Source organism: Lontra canadensis, unplaced genomic scaffold (assembly GCF_010015895.1).
Source record: "Lontra canadensis isolate GAN:19392208 unplaced genomic scaffold, GSC_riverotter_1.0 scaffold17, whole genome shotgun sequence".
NCBI classification, from domain to species: domain Eukaryota; kingdom Metazoa; phylum Chordata; class Mammalia; order Carnivora; family Mustelidae; genus Lontra; species Lontra canadensis.
This window is the reverse complement of record NW_022631011.1, coordinates 4,206,342-4,213,660: the sequence shown is the minus strand read 5'-3', so window position 1 is coordinate 4,213,660 and position 7,319 is coordinate 4,206,342.

Genomic DNA, 7,319 nt, shown 5'->3' with positions numbered 1-7,319 from the left:
CCTGAGAAGAAATATCTGTATGCTAGATGCTGGCGAGGATGCGGAGAAATGGGAACCCTCCTACACTGTTGGTGGGAATGCAAGCTGGTGCAACCACTCTGGAAAACAGCATGGAGGTTCCTCAAAATGTTGAAAATAGAACTACCCTATGACCCAGCAATTACACTACTGGGTATTTACCCTAAAGATACAAACGTAGTGATCCGAAGGGGCACGTGCACCTGAATGTTTATAGCAGCAATGTCTACAATAGCCAAACTATGGAAAGAACCTAGATGTCCATCAACAGACGAATGGATAAAGAAGATGTGGTATATATACACAATGGAATACTATGCAGCCATCAAAAGAAATGAAATCTTGCCATTTGCAACGACGTGGATAGAACTAGAGGGTATCATGCTTAGCGAAATAAGTCAATCGGAAAAAGACAACTATCATATGATCTCCCTGATATGAGGGAGAGGAGATGCAACATGGGGGGTTAAGGGGGTAGGAGAAGAGTAAATGAAGCAAGATGGGATTGGGAGGGAGATAAACCATAAGTGACTTTTAATCTCACAAAACAAACTGAGGGTTGCTGGGGGGAGGGGGGTTGGGAGAGGGGAGTTGGGGTTATGGACATTGGGGAGGGTATGTGCTATGGTGAGTGCTGTGAAGTGTGTAAACCTGGCGATTCACAGACCTGTACCCCTGGGGAAAAAAATATATGTTTATAAAAAATAAAATTAAAAAAAAAAAAGAAATATCTGTATGCTTACATACCCAAAAAGAAGGAATGTAAGTGGTTATCAACACACTTCCATAGATCTAGTTTTCTCTAGTGTCTGAAGATCTGATTTCAAGTATCAGCATAGGTTGAAGTATTTTCCCTGATATGTCCTTATTTTCTGGTCCCTCTTTTGTTTCTCTTACAAAATCAAAAACTTGGAAGTTGAACATATCTTTGTCTCTATTCAAATTGAAATTTCTATTGGTGCAGATTGACTGATTTCCAAGTGACGGAGAAGTAGAATAGGTGATATTACATTAACGGGATTACCATAACTCTATCAAGTAATTTCTCCGCACAAATTCCCGAAGTATCTATGGCATGCTCAAAACAGTAAGTGTAAATTACAGAACAACACATACAAAGGTCTGAGATATAAATCAGAGATTCAAGATGAATACACAATAAATAAGTTAACCATGCAACATATAAACAAAAATAAATATTTATTTATGTGCCTTAGATTATAAATTGAGAATGGATTCAAAGAAGCAGAAGAATAACAAGAGCTGGAAGAGCAAATAGTAGCTTTGCAGAAATGGCAGGTCTCCATCTGACACCAAAGGAATGAGCTGAATTTAGAAAGGAAGAGGGACAATGGTAGAGACTAGTGGGCAGGACACAAACACAAATAAAACAGACGAAAATCTTATGTCAAAGGACAAGATAGGTGTCATGATGTAATAATATGACAAGGAATATATGTATATATATTTTTTAATTTAACTTTATTTTTTTTCAGTGATCCATAATTCATTGTTTATGCACTACACCCAGTGCTCCATGCAATACATGCCCTCCTTAATACCCACCACTGGGCTCACCCAACTCCCCACCCCCCTCCCCTCCAAAACCTTCAGTTTGTTTCTCAGTATCCACAGTCTCTCATGGTTTATCTCCCCTTCTGATTTCCCCCAACTCACTTCTCCTCTCTATCTCCCAATGTCCTCCATGTTATTCCTTATGCTCCACAAGTAAGTGAAACCATATGACAATTGATTCTCTCTGCTTGACTTATTTCACTCAGCACAATCTCCTCCAGTCCTGTCCATGTTGAAACAAAAGCTGGGTATTCATCCTTTCTGATGGAGGCATAATACTCCATTGTATATATGGACCATATCTTCTTTATCTAATCGTCTGTTGAAGGGCATCTTGGAATATATTTTTAGGGACACAAAGCCCAGCTCTCCACCTGCAGCTTTTTCTCATACTGTATAATTACCATTGTTTTGACTATTGACTATAACAACGGAAAGAGAAAAAACTATCCCATTGTCTGCATCCTAGTGATTCATCTGTCTTTCCTATAGACTACTGCTAATTTTTTTTATCTTAGCACTGCTTAGACTCTGTTGGCTCCCTGCTTAAACTCTTAATATTTCCTGAAGAATGATGTCCACAGTTCTAGTCTTTGCAGGCAGGCCCTTCAGTGATCTAGCTGTAATCCACCTTTCTCTATCCCTCACTTCTCCCCAGATCTGTCCTGGACCTTAGCCTAATCTGATTTTGCTTTTACTAGAACACAGTTGGTTTGAAGCTTCACTTAGACTGTGTCTTTTATATCCAAGTCTTAAAAATTCTTCCAGTGACTTAACACTGACTTTGGTTTCATCTGCTCTGTTCTTTGGATAATCCAGATGGAAATAATGGCTCACTCTTCAATGTGCCTACAATTACTTATTGCATTGCTCCAAGATGTTAGCTTTGTATACTATATTCTAGCTAATTCTATATATCTTAGCTTCCCCTCTGGTTCAGGTGGGAACCATATATCACAAATAGCCCAGGACCAAACATTTAGTTATTGCTCAGCAAATGGATGTGAATTGAACTGAATCAAATAGAATATATTATGCATGAGCAAATGTCATGGCCCATGGGATCCATTTATCTGCAAAAGGAAATTGTGAGGATAATTGCTAATTTTACAGAAGAATTTTCCTTAATCCCAACAATGGCTTGAAAATGCCCTTTAACATATTCTGCAATGAATTTCTCAAAAGACTGGAAAGGTAGAATATTATTACCCTATTTTACAGATAAGAAAACTGAAACTCAGAGAAGGTAAATGCTTTGTTGAAAGTCTTGCAATTAGGAAATTCCAAAGCCAAGCCTAGAAATCAAAGTCTTCTCATTCAAGACTTTAGTTCCTAGTAAACCACTATGACACATGCATATTAGATCATGATGAATAGGGGATACCTGTACAATGGTATGGCTATAACCTATCTCTGCACTTCTATAAACCAGTAAAATCAAACCCATGTATTTAACAAATATTTATTAATTGCCACCCATGCATGTATGCACACAAACACGTACACATGGTCACTAGGATCCTCATAGTTCCTGGAGCTCCACAGTCCATGTGGAGCCTCCCATGACTCTGGGGGATGGGAGAGAAATAGTGAATGTATCAGTCTTCTGGATGCTTCTCAAACATCAAAGAATTAGACTTCTTCAATTTTAAATTTACCTGCAAATATTTGATGTCACGTTAAACATAATTTCTGCTTCCATGGAAATGAATCTAATATGCCTTTAAATCACATAAATTTGGTGTCAGATTTGACTAAAAGAGAAGCACTCAATGAATGAAAGTTTAACACAAATTTTCACTGAGGCTCAATAGAAACTAGATCCAATGTCTATATGCTAGGCATTCCACCATTGTAGTGTCTTTTTTGACATTATGGATATTGATGAGCCCTCTAGGGTCAGGATCTCAACCTTGGAAAAATTGCTTATTCAAATGATCTGCAATCCTAAGCCTGCTGAGTGAGATATAACTCAGCCTCTCCATGAATATTCCCTGGGCTTCTCAGCCTTGATGGAAAAGTGGGCCAACGTGCTCAGTTTGCAGAACCTACATGCCATTTAGGTCAGTTTCCAGATGGAAATAGGCCCAAGTTATGTTGAATGATGTAAATATATGAAGAATGGGAATGGTTATAGCATTGGTCTCTAAATATATAAGGTAAAAGGAAATAAGGTCATGATTTAATTCACTGGGTCCATTTCTTGTGCTTACGTACTCATGTGCTTATAATCAACAGTTGAGTGCCTGTGACTTTTAGCCCACATTTCATATTTCTCAGTATCAGCACTGCTATTGATAGCAATAAGCAAACAAATACAGGATGGACTAGACATGGCTCTATGGTGAGATATAGTGTACAAGGGCTTCTGGGAAGAGTTAGTTAAAAACAAAAAGAATGCGTGTAAAGTTAACTTGACTTCAGTAGGTAAACACCAGGTAAGAGCTTAAGGTTGCTGATGAGACTAGAAAAAATAAATTTGACTCTGGAGATTCTATGTGGGTATCTGAGAAGGGCCAAGCAGGAGAAATGATAGATACAGTGTGTGAGTAGGTATGCTGATGTTGAGTTAAGAGAAATATAATGCAATGCAAGGATGGTTAAAACATCATCTATGTGTCCAAAATATGAAGAGGACAAAATTAGGAAAAGAAGATAAGACTGGGAGACTTGTTTGGGTAATGCTGATCCCAGGTGATTCACATGTGCAGGTGTATAGAGAAGCATCACTGTGTCAGGGAAACATGACTCCAGCCAGGTGTTATCTCTTCTTGACCTTGGTGTCACGCAGCCTTGCTATATGAGGGAAATGAAAGAGTAGCTGACAAGGGTGAATGTTCTGCAAGGCAGTCAGTATTCTCCCAGCCAGGCCTGATAATTGCAGTAGAGCAGAGCAAAGATTCAAATCTGGAGCTGAAATTTTAATTGCTTCCAACCATTGGTCATCTTTAATTTGTCAAGCATTTTACATGCATTTTCTCATGAAGGCCTGCAAGGTAGATATTCATTGTACCATTTTCCAGCTTAAAACGACAGCAACAACAACAAACAAAACTCTCAGAACAAGTTACTCAAAGTCACAGAGGCAATAATTTTCAAACCATGATCAGTCTATTGGCATAGTCTATACCACTTTCGGTGATGCCAAGCTGCCTATTAGTCAGTCAGCATCCTAGCTACAAGATCAGGGGCTATTATCTGAAGTCAATGAGGATGGGGAGTAAGGAGGATAAAAGCTTTATAAGTTTATGACTTTATAACATGCTTACATGTAGTAAGGGGACTGCTAAAACAGCAAGTTTAACCCCCTCAAAAGACAACAACATATAATAATAATAACAATAAGTTTTAGAAAGCTGGGATGCTGATGACAGTGTGACATTAAGGATTAATAATAAGGAAATTTTGCTTTAAAATGCCAAGAAACAGCATCTTCTCAACAAACATAACCAGAAATATGTGAGTAAACATTTTAATAAATGCAACATAAGTTTCTTCCCCCACTATGAGGAAAGGATTGATTCATTCTTTTCTAGATTCCTTAGTATTTGAAGAGAATTATGCATATCTTTCTATTCTCTGGAATAAATTTCAATGAAATATGCATAATTGGAAGAGCAAGCTATCTGATCTGAAAATAAATGGGCTTGGCAGGGGACTACCTGAGCTTTCTCGCCAGTTGTACTTTTAACATATGACTTCAGCACTGCCAGTTTTCCTTTCATCTCTCAAGTAAATTGTCCCAAATTCACAGTTTAAAAATAGTATTTGGGTCCTCCACTCATGTTGGAATGAGACACTCTTCAAACACTTCTATGGCGTGTTAAAATTAGGCTTGAAGGGAGCAAATTTAGTAGCATTAGAGGAAGGCCCTTCTAAAATGGCATCGGCCTTGAGAAAGGCTGAACGTAGGATGGTTCCAAAAGGACAAGCTAGATGAGCTGAGTTTTCAAGGAAAGGTTAGAATTTAAGTCTGGAAGAAGAACAGAGTGAGAAAATCACAAAAACTGATTGCAAGATTCTAGAGTACTTTGTTTCAAACTAGTTTGACCTTGGGGAAGTCATGTTCCTTCTTAGGTGAGCAGTTTTGAAAACTGGGGAGTAATCGTAGTAACACACAACTCCCAAATCTCAGTGGCTTTAACCACAGCAGAAAGGCCCTGAGCTCAACTCTGTATCCCAGGAGCCAGGAAGAGCAGTAGCTCCATCTGAAATATCACTGAATACCAACCAGGGCAGAAGGAAAAAGAGTCCTCAGAGCATTCCTTCCTCTTCAAAATTCCATGTTACATGACAACATAATTTTTGTATACATTTAATTGGCCCAAATAAATCATATGACCTCACCCATCTTTAGGTGTGTGGGATGAGTATAGTCTTTTCATGTTGGCAAAAGAGTGGTAGATCGGAAGCTGGGAAGAGTTATCGGTTATCTTTTACCATGCCCTGGGAACCCTACTCCCGAGACTGCAGATGGAGAGTGAGGAGGCAGTGGTCTACATGGGTCCCTCCCAGCCAAAAGGATAAAAAAAAAAAAAAAAAAAAGCTGTGGCACCAGCTATCATCACTGCCAGAAAGTAGAGTTATCTCCTGGAAGCCTTCTGGAAATAGGTTGGTTTTCACTTAATCTTTTGGGACCCAAGCAGGGTAGCACAAACAACCTTAACAACTGAGTGTGTTGGCTTACCTGATCAACTCATAACTACCTATTTCTCCCACACCAAAAACAGAACCCAGTCATAATAAGAAATGGACAAAGTCTATTTTCATAAGGCGGGGTGGGGGGAGTTCCAGCCCTGGGAGCTAAGGTGTCGGGGGCTTCCAGGTGGTAGAGGGCAGTGAAGAAATAGCCTGAATCTCTGGAATCTGGGGAAAGAGGGATGAGGTAGGACAGTTACTGAAATTAATTCTTCTTATTACTGTTGGTGTTTGTAATCATGACAGTAATTATAATTTTATATCTAGAAGTTCTGTACATTTCCAGTGTTATCACCCTTGATCTGATAAGAAACTATGAGAGACAGAAGTGACTTTCTTTGAAACTCTTAGAGAGGTTAAACCAGGCCCATTTGATTAACAGTCCCAAGAAGCAATCTACTTCATACAGAAAGAAAACCAAGAACTGAGATGTCCACTTGGCAGGCAGAAGATGGAAGGAGGGGAATTCTATGATTTCATAGCAACCACTCATCAAGAAATACTGTCCTTGCACCACTCCAAATTTATAGGCAATCCTGGGAGAAATATATGACATGAAATTCAACGTTCAGTTTCAACTTTTGTGTCCATTTGTCTAGAATTAGAGATACATATTTAAAGAGAAAGATAATTTTTTCAGCCATTTACTGAGATTATATTTTGTTGGGAAGAAATAAAAAATAAATGCGTCAAAACAGATGAAACTCTACATCTGTTTTCTTCATTTTTTGGTTAAAGACCAAACCCAAAGGCATAGGGAAACAATAACAAACAACTTTCAATGTACTCAGTATATACAGAATAATATTCAAATGTCTTAACAGATCATTCACAGCCTTCCAAAATCTAGTCAAAACATCCATTTTAACTTTCTTTCCCAAACACTTAACCCCCGAGCACAATGGATTACCTGATAATTTTTGACAAGCCATGTACTTTCTTTTTGTTTTACCCTTATTTTTCCTTGTATAAATGCCTATTGATATCAAACTTTAAAGTTTTAGCTTAAAGCTACTTCTGAAGTGCCA